Here is a 25,431-nt window from a genome sequence, read left to right as displayed (position 1 = left end):
GTTTTACGTTTTATTTGTGTGGGTCGGTTTCATCATTTGATCTAAGTTTCAGCGCAGGTCCTTTGTACCACTGTGTCCTCTACCCTAGTGCTTTTAGGGTGGATATTTTAATGTGTTGCAGAGTGGCTGGCTTCTCCTTTTTATTCTCATAGTCAGCCAGCCATGGTAATCTGCTTTCTTGTTTTTATCACTTCTACCTATTTCTTGTGTCTTTCTGTGTTTTTCTTGTCAAGTTTTGCCCATTTTAGTTTTGTTTCCCTTCTGTCGTTCTTGTGAGTTTTTCTCTTTCTTCCAGTTGTGTTTTGTACGTCTCGACTGTTTTACTCGCACCATTGTGGAATTATTTTAACGAGGGGCCGATGACCTAGCAGTTTGGTCCCTTCCTCCCTCTTTTAAACCAACCAACCCCTATGCCATTTTGTTTTGGATTCTTTTACCGCGTGCTAAGAAACAGACGAGCGCGTTGTAAGAGCGCAGACATGTAGCTGTAAACAAGCAAAGAATTAATTACGAAACTTATTTTTAGAGTTGTTGATTGCAACTTCGACTGACTAATTCTTCCCCCTCCCCCCTCCCTTTCCACACACATACATTCTTTCAAGTGACAACAACATCGTATTAGCGGTACCGATGCGCTTTTTGTAGTAATATATATATATATATATATATATATATATATATATATATATATATATATCCATGAACAAAGTATTCTAATACACATAACTTTTAACATTTTCTCACTTCATGATTTTATATTTCGTCTCGATAAACGTGATATCAACGCCAGGGTATGTTCGGCACGTCGCATACTCATTATACGTTATAGTAATTTTTATATGGCAACGTAACAGTTAGTATTATTCATTATTATATCCACCATCACCAAATGAAACCCAACGTAAACTTAACAAAAGAATAATTTACAAGCCAACTACATTAGACTCTTCTCTAATTTTAGGCTATGTTTTCATATAGTACCAACAATTTAAAGAGGGTGGCAGAGTGTGTGTTGTTTTTCGTCTATCTAACCTGAAATCGCGCAAGAGTAGTATAACTATTTGTGAAATTTGTGGAAGTAAAAGCAATCGAAGGAAATGAGAAATTGACATTTGTGAAAGGCGAGAATGGTGTAAAGTCAATATGAATAGCCAAATACATCTCTCTTTATGTATAACAGCACATCCGTAAACAGTGAACGGCGCCAAAGGTCACAACACGTCTGTCTAGAATTATCAAGGCTGCCGGATTTCCTCCAATGTCATGTACGCTCTTCGCTTTCAAGTTTACGGCTAGCGCTGATAGGTAGTCAGTTTGTTTAAAAACAGTCCGCTGCTGAGGCGTGAGGCCTGCAGAGCTGGCGAACATCTGAAGAGAAAGCAGGCACTTCAGAGAAGAAAGGTCTGAGGTCTGGCTTTGGATAGCGTCAGTAGTGTAGCATCTTGAGTTCAGCACGTCCTGCCCTAAAGCTTACAGCACTACTAAACTTCGACCTTTCAGAGTAAAAATGAGAACAGTTAGTATTAAGGAATCAAATCAGCACCAACGCAAAGAAATGTAGCTCGATGAGAGTGTTGGTCCTCCTCTAGAGCGCAGTGCAGCAGCAATTTTCCGTGCTGTGGGTTCGACAAGTCTTTGGCAGGCATGTGAAATCAGACAGCAACGCATTTTAAGGCCACGCAATTTCTCTAATTTCGGATCACTCATATATGAATGCGGATCTGGAACCCGATTGTGTCGCTGGTGTGTTTCTTTGGTTACAGAGCAGGCAAATTTGGGGGCGAAGACGTTGGCGTAAATTCACTATCATGCTCTTCAAATCACTGTAACACGATTCTGACCTTATGACACGGACAGTCGTTCAGTCGTTAAAGATATCAAACTTGAATGGGTGCAGCCAGTTACACTAATAAAGAGATAAGCACTTTGGAAAAAAAGGAGCTACGTACCTCGAAAGTACTATCCGAATGTGACGGAAATCGGTAGATACGATGTACATGTACAGGAAAACAAATGATTGCAATTTTAGAAAAATTTGAAGATTTATTCAAGAAAACGAGTTTGACAAATTAAACGATTCAACAAGGCGTTGTTCCACTTCTGTCCCTTACGCTATCAGTTATTTGGCTTGGCATTGATAATTAAAGTTTTTGGATGTCCTCGTGAGGGATAACACGCCAAATTCTGTTCAACTGGCTCATTGATCGTCAAATTTCCGAGCTGGTTGGAAGGCCCAAACGTTATCCGCTGGGGAGAGATCCGGCGACCTTGCTGGCGATGGGGTTTGGCAAGCACGAAGACAAGCAGTAGGAACTTTAGTCATCAGCATCTTACTGAAATATAAGTCCATGATGGCTTGCCACGAAGGACAGGAAAACCGGGTGTAGCATATCGTCACGCCGGGGATGACAGCGAAAGGGGTCCTCCAGAGGCGTCGTCCCTATTTATCGGGGCTCAGTTCTAAGCGGGTTCATCACTAAAGACAATTCTGCTTCAGTCAATGAGACTCCAAACCGAAGACGCGTCTGCAGATGCCCCAAACAGTGATGGGGTACCAACCTGACTGTCGCCAGCCGTACGGACGACAACCAGGAATGATGGTCTGGTGTGCCATTTCTTTTCAAAGCAGACTCTATTTGTTTGTCATCTGCGGCACCCCTACAGCACAGCAGAACGTCGACGATATTCTAAGCCTCGTTTTGTTGCCCTTTATGACATGCCATCCTGGACAGAGGTCTCAGAAGCTACTGCCCGCTTGCACACGCCGATATTTTCTATTGCTTGGCTTCGTGCTCGCCAAACCCTACCTTGGCCAGCGAAGTTGCCGGATTTCTCCTCAATTGAGAACATTCGGGGCGTTGCGTTCAGGAGCGTCCAATCATCTCGGGATTTTGACTATCTAACGCGCCAATAGGACGGAATTTGGCACGATATCTCTCCGGAGGACATCAAACAACTCTATCTATTAGTGCCAAGTCGGATTCCTGCTTGCTTAAGGGTCAGAGATGAACCACTGTGTTACTGACTTGGCACACTTTGTAAAACTTTATCTCTTCAATAAATCACTAAATTTTTCTGAAACTCTAATCATTTGTATGCCTTTACACGTATATCACATCTACCGACTTCTATTCCATTCGGGTAATCCATCTGTGGTGCGTCTTTTTCTTTTTCTTTTTGTCTCAGGGGGAGTGTATATTCACGTAGTCCACAGCCGTCATGGTGTCTTCGATTATTGTAGGCTCCATGGAAGCCCATGAGAATCTCCCGCATTCCATAATACTGACCTCATCGACCTGCATCCGTGGCGAGGTGTAGCAACACCGACTCAAAGGAAGGCCTCGGCGCTTGTTCGTGACGTCATGTCAGCTAGGCACGGCGAACGCCAGGTCTGTTGCAGACATACTCATAATGGTGGTGTCTCCCTCTCTGACACAGGAAAATGTGAAACTATTGGCGGTAGTTGACCAACACACATTGTTCTGAGAGATTTCTGCAATCAATTAATTGTGCAATTCATTACACTTCTTAACAAATAGTGTACTCCTGAACTTAAATTTCCACCTGTTTTAAGGATTGACATACAAAAACAACTTCATGATCCAGCAGCAACAGAATTCGTGCTTCTTTACCTTATTTGTAAATCTGAGGAAGTTACGTTTGTACTGGGTTGCTTTTACAGGAAAGTGTGGACATATTGGTGCTCTTCTTTAGGTATCTTGGTTGACTTTGGGGGTTAGGTTTGTACTGGGTTGGTTTTACGGGAAAGTGTGGACATATTGGTGCTCTTCTTTAGGTATCTTGGTTAACTATGGGGGTGAGGAGCGCTGAATGTTAATAAAATATCTTGCGATTGTACACGTTGGGGGAGGGGGTGAGGGACAGAAGAAGAGGCAAATAAATTTTTATCATATAATTTTTTTTATCTTATAAAGTTTCTCCTTTCAGTTGAAGAGGGGAATATTTATCTTTTCTAATGTGCATGTTTAAAAAAGTTTAAGCTCAACAGTATTTTCGATGTATGAAGCTATTTTGTTTCCTGTTTAGAATTCCTTTCGTTGAAAACGACTGTAATCTAATGACTGGCAACAGTTGGACATTTGAACATGTAAATTAGTTCACATTTCCAGTGACGATGTCAAACGAAAATAAATAAATAAATAAAAGAAACGAGTTCATTGTAAGGGGGTTGGGGTAAGTTTCGATAACAAAATGGATCAAGTAAATATAGTTACTTGAATGTAAAATTTCCGAAGCTTGCAATAGGGCAAAGTATCTTCTCATACTGATCTACGTTTGTTTCGACAGGATTCAGTAATACAGAACTATTATCTTCATTTGTAGCTTTACGATGGTAAGAAAATCTATCATCTAAATAAAACTGCAGAATCAAAAAAAAAAAACCATTTCGTCCAAAAATAAGAGATTTATAGTGATAAGCACGCCCAGACGTTTCTGCCCGCAACAGACCTGGCGTACACCGTGCCTAGCTGACGTGACGTCACCAACAAGCGCCGAGGCCTTCCTTTGAGTCGGTGTTGGGTGTAGCCATTCGCCTCGATGACGGCGTATCGGGACACAGCTACCTAAGTGGTGCAACAAGAAAAGTTGATTCATCCAACGCATTTCCATCGATCCACGGTCCAATCTCCATGACCACGTCAAGTGCAATCGTATTGTCGATGGGTCACAATGGGAACCTGTAGCAGTAAATATGCTGTGCAGTCCCTTGTTGAACGATGTGTGCTGTGCTCCGAACTGCGCCTGCAACTCTATTTGTACTCTGCCGTCGTATCTGCCATAGATCGCTTCCTATCTTGCTTTATTGATGGGGCAGGCCTCTGACCTCCACGTTCACTGACGAGCTGAGGACTTTCAACAATCGTCGCCTACTCCTGGTTTCGCCGTCCTTCAATTACGTTCGACTGCAGTAACACGCGGACAGCCTACCAGCTTTGCCGTTTCCGAGGTGCTCGTTCCCAGCGTCACTTGCCCGCTGTGCCACCAGGCGGTATTTAATCCTACGGTAGTCAGTGTTCATAATGTTTTGGCCCGTCAGTGTATGTCGGGATCATTCAAGGAGCCAATGTCAAAAGATAATATTTCGCTTGGTAGTTATGGTTAAAGTAAAATAAGTTTATTGTTTTCCAAACTTCACTGGCTATCAGTCTGCGCCCAACTCTGGAATTGTACAGGATTATTCATAAGTACCTCTTGGATTTCAGAAGACAAATGCGTGGAAACAACAAGACTTACAGAAAAACAACACACACCAGTAGGCAGATCATGTCTCCAAGTTTCGACTTGTAATACGTGGCGTACTTGCAGAAAACACCACTTAGGTATTACAATTACAAATAACCTAAATTGGAAAGATCACATAGATAACATTGTGGCTATAGCAAACCAAAGTCTGCGATTCATTGGCAGAACACTTAGAAGGTGCAACAGGTCTACTAAACAGACTGCTTACACCATGATTGTCCGCCATGTTGTGCAGTATTGCTGTGCGGTGTGGTATCTGCATCAGGTGGGACTGACAGATGACATCGAGAAAGTACAAAGAAGGGCAGCTCGTTTTGTATCATCCCGAAATAGGAGAGATAGTGTCACAGACATAATACGTGAATTGGAGTGGTAATCATTTAAAAAAAGGGGTTTTTCTTTGCGACGGGATCTTCTCATGAAATTTCATGAAATTTCAGTCACCAGTTTTCTCCTCCGATTGAGAAAACATTCTGTTGGCACCCACCTACATAGGGAGAAAAATAAGAGAAATCAGGGCTTGCACAGAAAAATTTAAGTGCTCGTTTTTCCCGCGTGCCGTTCGAGAGTGGAACGGTAGAGAGAAAGCTTGAAGGTGGTTCATTGAACCCTCTGCCAGGCACTTCATTGTGAATAGCAGAGTAATCACGTAGATGTAGATGTAGGGAATATGTAGGCAAATCATTCGTTCCGTATTGCCACGTCGAATTAGTTCACACCTGTAGACAGAAATCCCAATGAACAGATTACCAAAGCAGGATGAAGGCGACTTCAGTGAGTGGCACACACGTCTAGGTTTACTATTCTTAGGAAATTACTCATCTCTGAGCGAGACTCTTAGATCACATCTACGACCCGTTTACGTGGATTAGCGGCCCCATCTTCTGGGACATAACAATCGAACCCCTCCTACAACTTCTGGATGGGGATGACAGGTCAGACGGAATTGTCGCCTACGCAGATGACCTATTAGTTGTAGTCACTGCAAACAACAGAGCCCAGTTAGAAGAGAAAGCCAGTGGGTTACTACAAACAATTACTCAGTGGTGTCACAACAACAAACTCAGGATAGCCGAAAACAAAACAACATACACTTTACTGAAAGAATCACTCCAAAGGAATCCTTCGGTTAAAATTGGGGATACAAACATCAAACGAGCACGCATTACGCGCTATCTTGGGGTACACATAGATGAAAAATTGAATTTCCACGAACACATAAGGCTAACAACAGACAAAGCAGAAAAAATACTCCACAAACTGGTGAGGCTAAATTCAAAACAGTACAGACTACCTCTACCAGTCATACGTACATACCACTGTGCGCTCTTCGAATCAGTACTCAGCTTTGCAGCTAGCACGTGGGCACATAGACTGAACGTGGTCACCAACAAAGCATCCGTCAGACGAGGACAGAGAAGTGTCCTACTTAGGCTATCTGGAGCCTTCGGTACCACCTCAGCGGATGCACTGTGTGTGGTGCTCGGAATATGCCCCATAGATATCACGATCAAATACAGAGCTGCAAGGTACTGGTTAAAGGTGGGGAGACTAGATAAGGTGCACACAATAACCGGTGTGCCCATAGAGACGATACGTCACCTTAAAAGTTGGCGTTTGGATACATGGCAAGGTGAGTGGGATGTAAGTGATAAGGGACGTAGACTGCACGACTTCCTCCCTGACATAAGGGAGCGGTTGAGAATGAGACATATCGATCCCAGCCGTGGTATGGTACATTTCTTAACCGGGCACGGACCTTATCCCACGCACTTAAACCGCGTGGGTCTGAGGCAGACACCTACATGCACATGCGGGGAAGAAGGTTCCCCAGAACACACTGTCTTTTTCTGCGGGCAATACGCGAACAATAGACATACACTACACTTAGATTACACAGATACAGACATAGATATATACACAGCAATAAGAGACGAAGAAAATGGGCACAATTAAACGCACTGACAAACAGTATTTCAAAAACAACACATGAAGAGTATATGCGGACACGACATCACAGACATACCTATGTGCAGCGTAACAGAAATCTCCAGAGGATGGACAGCGATACCCACAGTGACAGCGAAGATAGTGACAATGAGAAGCAACAGGAGGAGGAAGCTGAGATGTGACAGTAAACAAGCAAATTGCTGGCAATCTAGCCAAGAAAACACCAAATGCTGTACATGGATGCGCACCCAATGTAGTTAATACATAGGATTAGTAACAAATAGGATAAGAAACATTATTTCTCTACTAATAACCATTTGTGTGTGTGTGTGTGTGTGTGTGTGTGTGTGTGTGTGACTGGCGGTCAACGGCTCGATGAAACCATTCCGAGGTATTCACCGTCAGTCACACTCAGTGATGGTACTAACAAATCTCTCATCTATCCTATCTTCTTTTTATATTCTTCTTAAAAACAACAAAATTTTATTTATATTTCAACCTCAAATTATTGTTATTTTGAATCATTCTTTGTAAATGTTGTAGATAAAACAAAAGGAAAGAAAAATGTAAAAAGATGAAAAACGACAATTTTAAGATGTACGACCTGTTTTAAACATCAGGTAACAGGTCTATAATTTGGCAATAAATAAATAAAATTAGCAACCGACCAGTCCATCAGTGGATTGCCGCTTCATAAACAATGAGCACGTTGAGCACCTTGTATAGAGAGCGCGGTGGTGCAGTGGTTCGTACACTGGGCTCGCATTCGGGAGGGCGACGGTTCACACCCGCATCCGGCCATCCTTATTTAGTTTTTCGTGATTTCCCTAAATCGCTTCAGACAAATGCCGTGATAGTTTCTTTGAAAGGGCACGGGTGACTTTCTTTCCCATGCTCCCCAAATTTGATGGGACCGATGACGTCACTGTTTGGTCCCTTCCCCCAAATCAACCAACCAACCTTGTAAAGATACTCTATTTACTGATATGTTAAATTTTTCTGTATGCCTTGTAGTTTTCGCACATCGGTCTTCTGAAACCCGAGAAGCATTTATGAATAACCCTATATACACCACATGTTTTAGGCACAGGCACGCTGGAGACCATTTACTGGGGGTGCATTAGGAGGCATAATAATTGTTTTGATAAGAAAAGTATTTAATACTACCGCTCGAAATGAAAATTCAGCTTTACAGTTCTTGCCCAGACGAAGCATTCTTGACCGATTATAGTGCACAGCTACATCTCTTGTAGGATTATTGCAACCAAGATTATTTTGTACTGAAGTAAATAAAAGCGCGCGGCGGCAAGGATTGAGAGACTCGTCCCATTAACCTTAGCCTTCTTCTGTTAATAGTAATTTCTGTTGTTCATTCATAACTTGACGAACAATGCTCGTGGTTTTGTAATATGGCGTCACTGCATTCATTTATGACTGCTGATGTTGTTAAACACAGACATATTTCCGCTAGTGCATTTTTGGCCATTAAAATTTCAATAATAACAAACAATGAAATTTCACTTAGCTTGCGTAGTAGGAAAATATAATATTAAACTATGACAGCAACAACGTCTCTAACCCGACAGGGCATCGGGTTGTACTGGGTACGTAATTCCATGCTGCTTTAACTGTGTGTCATAGATAATCGGTCGTAATGTCTGATTATTGGTGACGCGCTATTTTCTCGGCAATTCAACTTTTTGAATTGGTGACAGATCTGTAGGATATTCTGTTCAATGCAAAAGTCGGAGACTATTTATATAGAGGTAGGTCGGAACAGCACGGGTAATATACTGTCTTGCGTTATCTTGTTCGAAGGTGTCTTCCTAAAGACCTCGACATTAGGGCGCAGGCACCGTTCTTAAGACGTCAGAAATGTGACAAGTGCTGTCCGATTCACCGGATATATGAGCCAGAGGTGATTGTGTTTCGTAATCAGTTAAGATCACGCCAAGTGCTGGGTTCATATGGTGAGAAGGAATATCTCGCAACTTTCGTTCCCTTCGGGGCCTCCTCACATAGATACGTCAATTGTGATGCTGTCCACAGAACCAGGACACTTTTAAAAAATTAACTTGGTGCCTCTCTTGTGTGCAGTATTGTCATTGGGTGCAATATCATCGGCCCACCTCTGTCAAGGAAAGCAACAACATTCATCTCCGGGTCGACAGTCCATAATGCTGCAGACGTTATCGAACTGTCTGTGTGTACACTTTTCTCGCAGCCCGCAGGTCATTTCACGACGCGAGGTACGTGGCGTAACTCCAGGATACTGCACGACCAAGCCAACATATTTTTCTTTCGAGCGGTAGTCGCGTGGGGCCGTTGAGGTCACGCATGGCATTGATTATGATCCTCCATATTCGTATGACATTCGTGGGATCCTGACAAATGCAAGAGACAATTTCGTGGGGCAATAAACCACAGTCTCGATAGGCTACTACCCTCTCACTGTTGAATTTCGGTACAGGCAATACACGTTTCTCTTTCTTAAACGAGGCGTAATACAATCTTCTGTTGAACGAGTAACATTCAAGCACGATTTGGGTATTAGAAGCTAACAACGTAATTTCCCCTTATGCATGGAGTGACGGGTACACGCTGACGAGCCAAAACATTATCACCACTGCCCACTGCGGGGTTGGACGCCGCCTGATGGCGTCGCGGGAAAGGGACAAGTTAAGGAAAGTATATAAGTGGATTAAAGACGGGTGAGGCTCATTCTAGCGACGACATGGGCTGAAAATGGAAAAATATACTGACAAAAGCACTTTTACAAAGGTGATATTATTATTATTATTATTATCCAGAGCCTGCGAACGAGAACCTCTGAAGCGGTGTAACTGGTCAAATGTTCACGTGCTACTGTAGTATACATCTATGGAAAGTGGTAGAACGATAGTGAAACTACCACTGGGCAACAAGTAGTTGGACGTCCGTGACTCTTCACAGAATGTGTGATTTGGAGGCTTGTCTTCTCTGTGAAACAGGATAGGTAGAGATCTGTGGCATCTCTGATGAAATAATACAATCTTCGCCATCGCATAAGCGTTTCGCAGCACACCATTTATCATACATGGTTGAACATACGGCTCCGCAGTAGACGACCCCAACTTGTTCACATGTTGGCTCAACGACATCGTCAGTTGCGATTGCAGTGGCCACGGGGTCGACGAGATTGGCCCCTCGATCAGTGGAAATGTGTCACCTCGTCTGATGAATCATGTTTTTGCAATACCAGGTCGATGATTGTCTCCAAAAACGCCGTCATCCACACGAGCGACGGTTCGAAATGCGCATTACGCGAAGGACGCAGACTGGTGGGAGACATTCTGCTGCGCTACCATGGGACCTATGGTAGTAATCGCAGACACGCTGACAGCTGTGGACCACCTGCACCACTTCATGCTCGATCTCTTCTCTGCCGGCGATGTCATCTGCCAGAAGCATACACTACTGGCCATTAAAATTGCTATACCAAGAAGAAATGCAGATGATAAACGGGTATTCATTGGACGAATACATTATACTAGAACTGACATGTGATTACATTTTCACGCAATTTGGGTGCATAGATCCTGAGAAATCAGTACCCAGAACAACCACCTCTGGCCGTAATAACGGCCGTGATACGCCTAGGCATTGAGTAGTCAAACGGAGCTTGGATGGCGTGTACAGGTACAGCTGCCCATCCAGCTTCATCACGATACCGCAGTTCATCAAGAGTAGTGACTCGCGTATTGTTACGAGCCAGTTGCTCGGCCACCACTGACCAGACGTTTTCAGTTGGTGAGAGATCTGGAGAATGTGCTGGCCAGGCCAGCAGTCGAACATTTTCTGTATCCAGAAAGGCCCGTGAAGGACCTGCAAATTACGGTCGTGCATTATCCTGCTGAAATGTAGGGTTTCGCAGGGATAGAATGAAGGGTAGAGCCATGGGTCGTAACACATCTGAAATAAAACGTCCACTGTTCAAAGTGCCGTCAATGCGAAACGAGACGTGTAACCAATGGCACTCCATACCATCACGCCGGGTGATACGCCAGTATGGTGATGACGAATACACGCTTCCAATGAGCGTTCACCGCGATGTCGCCAAACACGGATGCGACCATCATGATGCTGTAAACAGAACCTGGATTCGTCCAAAAAAATGACGTTGTGCCATTCGTGCACCCACGTTCGTCGTTGAGTACACCATCGCAGGCGCTCCTGTCTGTGATGCAGCGTCAAGGGTAACCGCAGCCATGGTCTCCGAGCTGATAGTCCATGCTGCTGCAAACGTCGTCGAACTGTTCGTGCAGATGGTTATTGTCTTGCAAACATCTCCACCTGTTGACTCAGGAATCGAGACGAGGCTGCACGATCCGTTACAGCCATGCGGATAAGATGCCTGTCATCTCGACTGCTAGTGGTACGAGGCCGTTGGTATCCAGCACGGCGTTCCGTATTACCCTCCTGAACCCACCGATTCCATATTGTGCTAAAAGTCATTGGGTCTCGACCAATGCGAGTAGCAACGTCGCGATACGATAAACCGCAATCGCGATAGGCTACAATCCGACCTTTATCAAAGTCAGAAACGTGATGATACGCATTTCTCCTCCTTACACTAGGCAACACAACAACATTTCACCAGGCAACGCCGGTCAACTGCTGTTTGTGTATGAAAAATAGGTTGGAATCTTTCCTCGTGTCAGCACATTGTAGGTGTCACCACCGGCGCCAACCTTGTGTGAATGTTCTGAAAATCTAATCATTTGCGTATCACAGCATCTTCTTCCTGTCGGTTAAATTTCGCGTCTGTAGCACGTCATCTTCGTGGTGTAGCAATTTTAATGGCCAGTAGAGTAATTGCCAGAACCATGCTACAGCGGTTTGAGGAACATTATAGTCTACTCACGTTGATGTCTTGGCTACGAAATGTCAATCCAGTGGAACCCATGTGGGTCGCTGTTAGGTGCCATCACAGAGTACACAAATCAGGAGTCGTCTAGCAAATTATGTCTTGTATGTGGACGTCTCCACCAACTTACCAACGAACTGTCGAACCCATGATACACAGAATCGGTGACGTATTGCGTTCCAAAGATGGACCAATAGTATATTAAGCAGCTGGTCAGAATGTTTTGACTCGCTAAATTAAGTGCATATATTTTTGTATGTGGTATCTTTATTTGCACACACATCAGTATGGTGGTTGTTTTTTCTCTGCATCAAACAATCTTTCGCCAGCAGATTACATAATTTACTCCCTGATGTTTTCTGCCCGGTTGTAAATGCACCACCAAGAAGACTGCAGCTGCGGTATAGAGTAACCTTTTGCATCCTCACATCCACACTTCAATTGTCTAGTAAACGAAGTCGGATCAGAAAAATCAACTCTAAATAAATAACTTAAAATAAAGACAATCCTGAAGACTTAAAGAAATCTTTAAGTGACGTACTGCCCTGGGAAAAAGAACGTTGATAATATGCTCTTGCCACATGTACTTGGTGGTACTAACCAACCTAGAAACATAATGTTCGTAATAGCTATAATTATTAGTCACCAATCGAAGTAAATATTAATATAACATTGTTCTGTACTCTGTCCTCAGTGGCCAATAACATTATCTGCGCTTCTATCTGTTACCATATGTATAGAGAATATATTCCTATATGCTTCTCGCGGTTGTGTGAAAATGCTAAGTGTTTGCATATCTAAGCGTCTAGTACACACCATGCCAATTTTTAAGTTTGTTGTAAACCGCTTTCATGGTGTTGCTTTTCTTTTGTTGCCCAGCAATGTTGTATGTAGTCAACATGTGCTAACACAAGGCAGTGAAACGTTTACAAGTAAATCTCAAGGGGAAAGAATATTGCTCGTAACGAATGCCATGCTGGTCGAATTTAACAATGATTCTCTCGGGGCAATCGGCAGCCTCATTGTTGAGGTCACTGCACTGGCAGCGATACCCGTGACGCTACTGGCAAGCTCTGGGGACGTCTGCGGACAGGCAGCGCTATCGCCGGCCAATGAGGAAGGCGCGTGGCCGATAATTCAGCTCTGCCGGGCAGCTGACGGCGGCTAATCCCGGGGCTTATCAGCGGAAGCGCAGCGCGCTGCAGTCGCAGGACTGCCGCCACCGCGCGCCGACCCCGCAGTGGCAGGTCGTGACGTACGAGCTGTCCGGCTGCAGCTCCGATACCCTACCACATACGGCGCGGCGCGCCATTCTTCCAACCCGCTACTGGCAGCCCATGTGTCCTCGCCTTCCTAATTCAGTGATCGTTGCAGTTGAGTCTTCCTCGCGGCTACAGACTGGGGGCTGCTGTGTTGCTGTCTTCTCCCATCTGAAAATTAACATCGTATAAAATAGGAACGGCTACTCACGTTGGTGTGTAGGATGTATGAGACCAGCGATATATCATCAGAATTTCAGAAAAAAAAAATCATCCAATCGATCCCGAACTTTCATTTTATTTAATCGTATGGTGATTTTATACAATATACAGCTAATACAAGGCAAGTGATTTTATACAATATACATATGATATAAGACAAGATTAAACCTTAATGTCCGTGTTTTTCAACCAATTAATTAAGCTGGGTGTGAGAGTGAACAAGTCGTCGGGAATTCCAGGGTATGAATGAAGTGGACAGCGTTGGACTAAATGTCAATTGTTTGCTCTTCTTGATTACATTCACACATTGGTGAACTGATCCAGCCCCATTTGTACCTGAAGCAGCTACAACAACCACGTCCAGTCCTTAACCTGTTGAGGCGCCACCAGAAGCTCCTCGGTAGGTCAAAATCTTTTGGCTTCTTTGTGGGATGAAGGTGATGGACTCTTGTTCCCAATGTTTTTGTTGTCCTTTCATGCTTTCATTTAGATCAAAACCATCCTCGATGAGTTGTCCTGCAGTAACACTTGCTGGTCTTCTTGATCGCAATCGTTGCTGTGGCAGATGACAGAATTCCTGGTGCAGTGGTAGAGAGGGCGATGCAGAGACTTTCTTGACCTCCCTCTGCAGAGCTTGTTTCCGCCTTAAGTGAGGTTGAGGGATGTGAGTCAGTACAGGTAACCAGTGGCATGGGGTTGATTTGATGGAACCAGTAATACAGCGCATTGTAGCAAGAACCGACAAGTGCTAGAATTATCGCACAATCAGGGGTAAGTTTTTTTCTAACTGAAAATTAGACAATGACTTAAAATGCCAAAACTTGTTGTGGAACAATAATAACGATTAAAAGTATAGCATAATGGGAAAAACATCACATTCATTTAATAAATTTATGGCTTGGCACTCACAATGAAAAATTCAAATATCAACAGCCTTATAAAAGAGAAATCACTCTACGTGTGTTGTTTCAATGATAACGGCTCCTGCTTTTCCTTCGATTCAGTCCTTGTATCGGACTTTCTGTGTTACTGGTGTGATTCTGTCTCGTATATCTCGTAGTGAAACATTCGAAATCGAACATTGACTGGCAACCAATTTTTCACTTCTTGCCACGCGGAGTTTGGTGTGCTGATGGTGACGCGGGACTGCTGGCGCAGCCTGCACGGATAGCGAAGTTAGCCCTGTTACCGCCACCACGCCAGCCGCCCCCCTCTGCGACAAGCGAGCGCGGGCACGTGTCGGGCATGCAGCCGGTACGTGGCGCGCTTATGAATAGCGACCGGGAAGCCCCGCTGTCACACGGGGGCGGGCGACGCATTCCTGCCGCGATTCCGCCCACCTGCGCCACGCGTTACAACGGGTTTCTCTCACAAAGGTCGCCTGAATTATAATTCCTGCTGCTACATCAGGATTCCTTAAGTTACAATACGGACGGGCAAGTATTCGGCAAACGTCTACCCCTACCGAGCCCACGTACCCAATATTCACTAGACAGAATGTTTCAAAGTCTTTGCATCAGACGTTTAGAGGTGACGATCACATAATGGGAAACAACTCTTGTCAGAGGTAAAATATTCGTTGACGCATCCCAGCAGGATTAGGTGTCTTTATGCTATTGGTTATCCCCTGAAAGATAACAGAGTATAGGCGCTTTCTGACGTGTGTATGCCATGCGTGTCGCCTGAAATCCACACGTGTTCAGCATTAAAGGGGACAGGCCGAGCAAATGACTCGCTTTTTAAAATTTCTTTCTCCCTTTAGAGTAAAGCTCACCAACCTTTTGACTTACCTGGGCCTTGTTGGAAACAGTCGAGTATTTTTGGGCTGTAGAAAAAAAAAAGATGATTGACGGTTTGTAGTAAACACATAAAAGTAATTTAAAATTTATTAATTTATAGTTCTTTAGTCTAAAAAAGCAAGAACGAATCAATATTTTATATGTAACTAACTACGAACCATTTAATTAATGTGAAATTTGACCTAGAATTTGTGTATGTAATGTAGCAATGTCAGGTTCGACCAAAGTGGTTGCATTTCTCGGGTTGTTCTCAAGATATTCGCATGAGATCTAGATCCTTTCTTAGTTCTATGTGTGCTTTACTCTTGAAAATAACCTTCACAAACATACGTGCTTTCAGACAAAGATAACATGTATAAGACATGACTGTGCAGTAAAGAATATGTGTCTCTGAGCAGCTATGACTTGTAAAAGCCTAACAAAGATGCATCATCAAAGTTTTCCTTTCATTGGATGTCAGACTGCAACTCTACACATTCTATCTGATTATCTTTTGCGAATACATCGGTAATGTTTGTAAAAGGTGTGTCATAAATAAAAAAATTTTGATCATTTTTCCGAAAACCCTGAAATCGATTTTCAAATGCACCAAATCGAAAAGTATGGGTGCATATTTCATCCCATCTTTAGGATTATGTTTCAGTTTATCGTCATTTTACATAAACAAAATTTTATGGAATTTTTTTTAACAATCTTGTTAGAGATGAGCCGCATTGATTACCGATCTTGTGACAGATGAGGCGCTTTAATAGTTTCGGGCTGCCAGTTGGAAATCCCTACTTTACAGATACTTATTGTTAAGGTGTTCTTGGTGAAAATCACTATATCAGCTTACTGGAGCAGTTGGCAAGCAGATGCAGCACATCTGGTTAGCAGACCCTGCTAGTCGTGTCAAGTCTTACATTTTAGGACAAAAACATAATTTTTCATTTCCGCTGGAGTCGACGTTGTGGTTGTAAAATGTTAGTAATATAGAAGGTGCTTCAGGAAGAACAGTAAATATTTTAGTTGTTAGCTTAGATTAATTCAATTAAGACATTTCGTACATGTATTCAGTGTTCATTGTGTACAGAGATACAGCTGTCAAAATGTAGTCCAAACAAAAACACAAAATGTTATGCCCTAGACAAATAATTCAGCTTATTTTCATACATACGATGTTGCAGTGCCTGTGTTTTTCAAAATTACGACCTAAAATTCCTTTCGACATGCATGATTCTTTATCCGCCAACATCAGGCAAGCGACTTTCAGGTAAAACGTCTCGTCTGTACGGGAATATACATAAAGGATGTACGAGTACAGGTTATGGAAGCATTGGTCACGATATATGGAGGTTTGGATCTGACCAAGAGTCGTGCACGGATAGCCGAAAGGTAAGGCAACCACTAGCAATAAGCGGGAAATCCGGGTTCGTGTCCAGGCCCACCACAGACTTTCACTGCCGTCATGAAACATTCTACAGCCGATGATTACCCGTATTCACACGGCGAACACGTTTAATGCATTTTCATACAATCTCCCTCGTTCTTCAATACACCTTCGAAATCTCTTAACACCAGAGTAGCTCTTCTGATGTTCTTTTGGCGTTCCTTTATGAGGGCGGCCTATTAATAATCCGTCTCTTGTGTTCAGTTTTTCATTGTTCAATTTTTCTTCAAACAGCCTCAAAAGCAAAATATCTGGGGGAGTGACATCTGGCGAAATTGGTGACCAACAAAAGTGACCATTCTTGCCGATCCATCTTCCGAGGACTGGTAGGTTTACGTGATGCGGCGCGTGATGACTAGAATGTGCAGGAGTACAGTCGTGCTGGAAGAAGATTGTCGTTCTTGTATCCAAAGGGATCTCTTCCAATACCAGACGTCGGTCGGTTGTAGAATGTAGAATATGTTTCATGCTCCCGTATTATGACATTTCTGGAAACCAAAAGTCTTCTCTTTAGAAATCAACATGTGTTCCGAAAACAACGAACGAATGAAACCCGGATAGCTCTGTTCGTCCACAGATCTAGAAAGCAGTAGGTACCGGTTTCCAGGTAGACATCGTCTTCCTAGACTTCTGGGAGGCATTCGATACACTGCTGCCTAACGAACAAAGTCCGAACGAACACAATGTCAGATTAAGTGTGTGACCGGATTGAAGAGTTTTGTAGCAGCCCTTTTTCTGTTTTCGCTTTTTCGTATAATAGGTGAAAGTTTCATTTTATTTTTTACACATTGACTGTCATTGAAGGGTTTTACTTTTATTTAATATTGTCCTGGCTAAGTATCAGTTTGATTACTTTTAAACCCCAATGTTAAACATGGGTCACTACACGTATAGTCTTCCCAACACTGAGAGAAAAAAACAATTAGTAGCTTTACTACTAATGTTTACAGATGACGATACTTTAACTTTTCATTCAATTGTTTTAGTTACGAATCGCTAGTTTGTTCTTGGCATAGATCACGTAACCTTAACGTTTATTAATCTAAGTTAAATTAATGTTCCAGACTTGTATTATGTTTCAAATTAACAACGTCAATTTATTGACAAGAATTATTAATAAATAGGTTCACTCATACGATCTCATTCAAAGAAGTTCTTTAATTAGATGTCTAAGTAGGATTCCCGCTAGCATCAGAGATATTAGATAATATCCTGTCACTTTCGGTAAATAAGTTATTTCTGTTTAATATCCGCAAACTGTCATTAACTATGATCACTAGTCGCGTGAAGTTAAAGTTTCCCACTATCACCATTCAAAGTCCGAATCCGGTTAAAATTCTCAAGTCAGTAAAGCGTTTAAATATTCACACTAATTGACATTAAAGCCCAAGAGATTACTATTCACCTTCCCGTTTATCTAATCTGATAAATGTCCAAATTAAAGTCTTGAATTGACAATCCTCAAAAACGATCCCGTCACGATCTATTCTTGATCCCCGTTTAATAAAGTCCCAATTGTTGTTCTCTAAAGCTGTACGTCCTAAATAACTACCGAACTAGAACAGACTAGAGACTGGAGTGTCGTAATTACAACGTATGGCTATTTATACTTTAACAAACACTATCTCTGGTATCCCAGACCTACGTCCTATGACTGTAATATTAATTGAAATAACTAATATTTTAATATTTTCTTCTGTTTTTCCCCCTTCCCATGTTTCTAAAATTTATAATTAAATTTTCCTTTTCCTTTCTTTTGCCTTCTATACTAGATATTTCCCTCTATTTGTTTTTTATTTATTTTTCGTAATCACTACTTGTGGAGGGACTTGCGTCATTGTTGTGAATTGATATTTTAAGGACATGGGAGCTAATTTGGGAGCTATTTTTGTTTTTTCAACACCGAGAGGCGCTGTAGGTGTTACAGTTTCTAGCAAACAAAGCACAGCATACCATTCTGAACAGAAATACGTCATCAAACATAAAGTAACTTAAAGAGTATACAGGGGAGTGTTACAGGACCATTACTTTTCACAATATATATATAAATGACCTAGTAGATAACTTCGGAAGTTCCATGAGGCTTTTCGCGGATGATGCGGTTGTATACAGAGCAGGTAGGAAATTGTAGCGAAATGCAAGAAGATCTGCACAGGATCGATGCTGTGCACAGCCAGTTGCAATTTACCCTCAAACTAAACGTATGTGGCGTATTACGAATTTGTAGACAGAAAGTCTCTTTATTGTATGATTACACAATTCCAGAACAAACACTGGAAGCACTTACTTCCACAAAATATCCAGGAGTGTGTACGGAGCGATTATAAGTGGAACAACAACATAAAATTAATCGAGAGTAAATCAGATGGCAGACTGAGATTCAATGAAGGATTTCCCACGAAATATAGCCTCTCCACAAAGTAAATAGCTTACAAAACACTCGTTCGATCAGTGCTCGAATATTCTTAGTCAGTATGGGTTCGGTACCAGGTAGGACTGGTAGAGGAAATAGAGAACACCCAAAGAAGAGCTACACGTTCCATTACAGGTTCAGTTAGTAAGCGTGAAAGCATCGCAGACATAGTCAGCCATTTCCAGTAGCAGACGATGCAAGAGAGCCGTCCTGAAGCACGCTAACGTCTACTGTCAAAGTTTCGTTCCTTGAAGATCTAACCGATATATTGCTTCTTCTTACGTATATCTCGCGAGAAGACCATGAAGATAAAATTAGAGCGATTCGAGCCCACACGGAGGCATACCAGCAATCGTTCTCCCCGCGAACCATACGCAACGAGAACAGGAAAAGGGATAATTGACACTGGTACACGAAGTACCGTCTGCCACACACAGTAAGGTGGCCTGCAGAGTATGGATGTAAATGTAGTGCTGGAAGCTCGGTGACAAAATGTTTAGTTAACAAGGGCCTGTAAGACGATGCTTAAACGATACAGTATAGCTGCTTAAGTGATACAGGCTAATTTCACAACTTGAACGTAAAAAAAAGAATAAAAATAAAAAATTATCGATAAACACACCTATAGCAAATGGATCAATAATACCCTGAAACTTCTCTCTTTAACAACATATATGTCTGTAACCAATAAAAATTGGATACGTGTTACATAGAATATTTTATTCTAATTATTATACACTACCACCTCCGAAAATAACTACTTTTCCTCATGAAACACCCAGTATTAAAATTTCGCTCAACAAATGAGGCTCGTCATAAGACGAAATATGACACCCCGCTTTCTCAGAGCTGGTTTTCATGGTCAGGAAAATATAATAAAAACCTTTTTAAAAAGGCTAAAAGTTTACAGCAAAAAGATCATATTTTGCTGCACCCTTGATCCTACGCATTTGTTTCCTTCTGCACATCGTCTTCTATCAGCAGGCACATCCACTGCATATGGTGTGTTCTGCTGTGTGTTTACTGGGAAACATTGACCGGTGCTCTGCTGACTCGAGCTAGCCGACAACAGTACCCGCCCAATGCCTCAGCAGTATTGGCGCATATTCGGAAAGGTAAAGTGAATCGGGAAACTGATTGGCTACCCTTACAATGTTTAGATGCAGAAAAAAGAAATAGGAATTGGCAACTAAATTTCGTACCACGAGCTACATACGATACTCATTCATTTGTTTGACGGTCAAGTGGTAAGTATCCTCAGTGAAAATTAGGAAACGTTCACGATCTCAAGAATGGAATAAACAGACTAATTGACAAAGGATTAGATTGAGAATAAACCAAACAAAGACGAAGGTAATGAAATTGGATGTAAATAGCATCAAAATAGGTGACTACGGAGTGCACTAAGTTGACGAATTCTGCAAACTTGGAAGCGAAATATTTCATGGCACAAACATTTTTTGGGATACAATTTCCTGAGAATGTGTGTCTTGTACAGAAGTGAATCAGACATAGCAATAAAAAACAAAATCGAGATATTAGATATGAAGTATTTCAGATGGTTATTGACAATTGAATGGACTCACAAAATAGCAAACGATATTCTACGCAGAATCGAGGAGGAAAGTTCAAATGGTTCAAATGGCTCTGAGCACTATGGGACTTAACATCTATGGTCATCAGTCCCCTAGAACTTAGAACTACTTAAACCTAACTAACCTAAGGACAGCACACAACACCCAGCCATCACGAGGCAGAGAAAATCCCTGATCCCGCCGGGAATCGAACCCGGGAACCCGGGCGTGGGAAGCGAGAACGCTACCGCACGACCACGAGATGCGGGCGAGGAGGAAAGTAATTTGTGGAAAAAAAGTGGCCAGAAGAAGCGAATGGAAGATAGTACTACATTAAGCGGTCCGATAGCAACGTCTACTATGGGAATTCAGGTCCGTCTATTAAGCAAACATATTGTTCTTTTAAATGCCCCATATTTTTTGTAGAATTTTCTGGGGTTCACCTGGATAGACGGTGAAATAATCATCGTATATCTTTTCACAATAAATACAGGAATATCTCACTGAAAATTCAGAAGACGGTTCCCAACAAGTAGTATAATAAAAAATGTCGAAATTTTGGAAAATAAGAGTCACCACAGACACAATACACAGATCAGCGAGAACATTATGACCACCGAGTGCTATCGATAGAAACACGTCCAGGCGACAGCAGCGTCATCTGGCGAGGAATGGCTGCTGGACAGACTCAGGCGCGATGCATGTTGTATCATTGAGTGTGCTGTCCGTGTTTAGAATGGGCAAGGAACGCTACCTATCTGAGTTTGACCGATGGCAGATTGTGATACACTGGAGGCTCGGCATGAACATTTCGGGAACTCCAGGACTTGCCGGGTGTTCGAGGAGTGCTGTAGTGAGTGTTTTCAGACGTGGCGTAACCATGGTGAAACTACGTCCATACGTCGAGGGGTTGGGAGGCCATCTGCCATTACGGAGTATCGGACGTCGTAGGCTGGAAAGATTGGTGAAACAGAAGAGAGGCGAACTGTAGCGGAACTAACATCAGACTTTAATCCTGGGCAGAGTACAAACGTGTCTTAACACACAGTGCACCGAATACACTTAACGATGCGCCTCAGCAACCGACTACCCATGCGTGTGCCAATGTTAACACCACGAAATCGACACCCGACCGTCGGCAATGGACGTTGACGCCGCGGCAAAGTTTTGCATGGTCTGATGAATTCCGACATTGTCTTCATGATGCCGATGGGAGGTTTCGAACCTGTCGTCTTCCAGGGGAACAGACCTTTGACATTTGTTCTACGGGACGGAGACAGGTTGGCGGCGGCTCCATTGTGCTCTGGGAAACATTCACGTCGGTATCTATGGATCTAGTGGCGGTCGTGTAAGGCACCGTGCCGACCAAGGAGTATAGTACACTGGTTGCAGACGACGTGCATCCATTCAGGACGATCATGTTTGCCGATGGCAGTGGCATTTTTCAACAAGATAACGCGTCATGTCACAAGGCCAGAAATGTGATGGAGTGGTTCGAGGAACACAGTGGCGAGTTCCAATTCATGTGCTGGCCCACCACCTCGCTAGGTCTGAACCCGATTGAACACATGTGGGATATAATTGAACGTGGTATCAGAGCACATCCCACCCCACACCCTCCCCCGAATTTACGGGATTTAGACTTGTGGGTGTAGATTCGGTGCCAGCTCCATGCAGCGACCTACCAAGGTCTCATTGCTTCCATGCCAAAACGTGTCGCCCCTGTTACCTGTGCCAAAGGTTGACATATCGATTATAAGATACGTGGTCGTAATGTTCTGGCTGATCCGTCTATGTAGTGGGCCGAATTCGTCACAATAATTAGTACTTGAAACATGTTTATTTTTTATATGACTGAATTAATGTACCCACTGATGAATACACAATGATAACGAAACATGGATGGGCAGTAAAAAAGAAAACGTTGTTTACGAGTACGTAATAAGTGGACATGAAATCCCATCATTTAGTCTGAAAACTCAGTCATTTGTAGAGGAGGACAGATATTAGGGTATGTCCAAGTTGGATGGAAGTAGTTCTCTGAGCGGAAGAGGTTGGCACAGTGGAAAAAGTCGTGGCGAGCCAAATATAACCAATCAGAAAAAATACAATGGAATAAATAGAGCAAAACATTAACCCCCCCTATGAGCGACAGATCGTCTCTGGGTGTCCCTCCCGCGTCAGCCATCGTAACATCAAACACACATTTGTAGACGGCCTCCAAGAAACATCTTTCCGCATTACAAACCGCAGGCATCCATGTATCTCATGTGCATTTAATTCTATTAAGGCAAAATCGCAAACACACCCGCTGGGTGGAGTTTCACGTACAATTTTCTTTCCTCGATCCGAGTCCGCCTGCTCAGCTGGATGGTAACGGGCTTGTCTCCCGTGCAGAGGTTCCGGGTTCGATTCTCGACAGGGTTGGAGATTTCCTCCGCTAGTGGACTGGGTGTTTTGTTGTCCTCATCATCATTTCATTGTCATCACTGGAGCGCAAGTCGCCCAAGGTAGCGTCGACTGAAATAAGACTTGCATTGGGTGGCCGAACTTCCCCGGATGAGGTCTCTGGGCCAACAATGCCATACGCTCATTTGATTTCCCTAATCCGAGCTTTGGCTCCGTCTTTAATGTCCTTGTTGTCGACGGGAAATCAAACCCCAATCTTTTAATCTTCTTGTTTATGCCCTAATCCATTTGCTTGAATTCTTTGCTTCAAATACACTCCTGGAAATTGAAATAAGAACACCGTGAATTCATTGTCCCAGGAAGGGGAAACTTTATTGACACATTCCTGGGGTCAGATACATCACATGATCGCACTGACAGAACCACCGGCACATAGACACAGGCAACAGAGCATGCACAATGTCGGCACTAGTACAGTGTATATCCACCTTTCGCAGCAATGCAGGCTGCTATTCTCCCATGGAGACGATCGTAGAGATGCTGGATGTAGTCCTGTGGAACGGCTTGCCATGCCATTTCCACCTGGCGCCTCAGATGGACCAGCGTTCGTGCTGGACGTGCAGACCGCGTGAGACGACGCTTCATCCAGTCCCAAACATGCTCAATGGGGGACAGATCCGGAGATCTTGCTGGCCAGGGTAGTTGACTTACACCTTCTAGAGCACGTTGGGTGGCACGGGATACATGCGGACGTGCATTGTCCTGTTGGAACAGCAAGTTCCCTTGCCGGTCTAGGAATGGTAGAACGATGGGTTCGATGACGGTTTGGATGTACCGTGCACTATTCAGTGTCCCCTCGACGATCACCAGTGGTGTACGGCCAGTGTAGGAGATCGCTCCCCACACCATGATGCCGGGTGTTGGCCCTGTGTGCCTCGGTCGTATGCAGTCCTGATTGTGGCGCTCACCTGCACGGCGCCAAACACGCATACGACCATCATTGGCACCAAGGCAGAAGCGACTCTCATCGCTGAAGACGACACGTCTCCATTCGTCCCTCCATTCACGCCTGTCGCGACACCACTGGAGGCGGGCTGCACGATGTTGGGGCGTGAGCGGAAGACGGCCTAACGGTGTGCGGGACCGTAGCCCAGCTTCATGGAGACGGTTGCGAATGGTCCTCGCCGATACCCCAGGAGCAACAGTGTCCCTAATTTGCTGGGAAGTGGCGGTGCCGTCCCCTACGGCACTGCGTAGGATCCTACGGTCTTGGCGTGCATCCGTGCGTCGCTTCGGTCCGGTCCCAGGTCGACGGGCACGTGCACCTTCCGCCGACCACTGGCGACAACATCGATGTACTGTGGAGACCTCACGCCCCACGTGTTGAGCAATTCGGCGGTACGTCCACCCAGCCTCCCGCATGCCCACTATACGCCCTCGCTCAAAGTCCGTCAACTGCACATACGGTTCACGTCCACGCTGTCGCGGCATGCTACCAGCGTTAAAGACTGCGATGGAGCTCCGTATGCCACGGCAAACTGGCTGACACTGACGGCGGCGGTGCACAAATGCTGCGCAGCTAGCGCCATTCGACGGCCAACACCGCGGTTCCTGGTGTGTCCGCTGTGCCGTGCGTGTGATCATTGCTTGTACAGCCCTCTCGCAGTGTCCGTAGCAAGTATGGTGGGTCTGACACACCGGTGTCAATGTGTTGTTTTTTCCATTTCCAGGAGTGTATTTCCCAATATGAATTTTTCCATTGCCTGCTGAGAAACCTATATTTTTGCTCCCTTTGTTTCTTTGCCAGACAGCAGGAGGGATCAGTGCAATCGAAGTGAGGATTGAGATTGAAACTTATGTCCCCCTCGAAGGTCATGGCTGCAAAAGAAATATTATTTTTTAAGGCCCGTTCGACGAATAAGTAGATATTTGTGGAATTTCAGCGTTGCGTTGTACGAAGGTGCAGCGTTTGGTTGCGTTACAATGTGCATCCTATGATCGTTTTTATATATTCCATGCAGGTCGTAGCTTTAGCAATGGATTTAAAAAATGTATTGGTGTGAACTTCTTTCGACCATCATTTACACAGTATAAAGAATTTAGCAGATAGTATCGAAAATACTATAGGGTTTATAAATGTAGCACCAAAGGGAATAGCCGCGCGTAATTAGCCGAGCGGTCTATGGCGCAGCTGTCATGGACTGT

The sequence above is a fragment of the Schistocerca cancellata genome, chromosome 2 (genome assembly GCF_023864275.1).
Source record: "Schistocerca cancellata isolate TAMUIC-IGC-003103 chromosome 2, iqSchCanc2.1, whole genome shotgun sequence".
In the NCBI taxonomy this organism is placed as follows: Eukaryota; Metazoa; Arthropoda; class Insecta; order Orthoptera; family Acrididae; genus Schistocerca; species Schistocerca cancellata.
Note: the sequence above shows the minus strand (reverse complement) of the source record.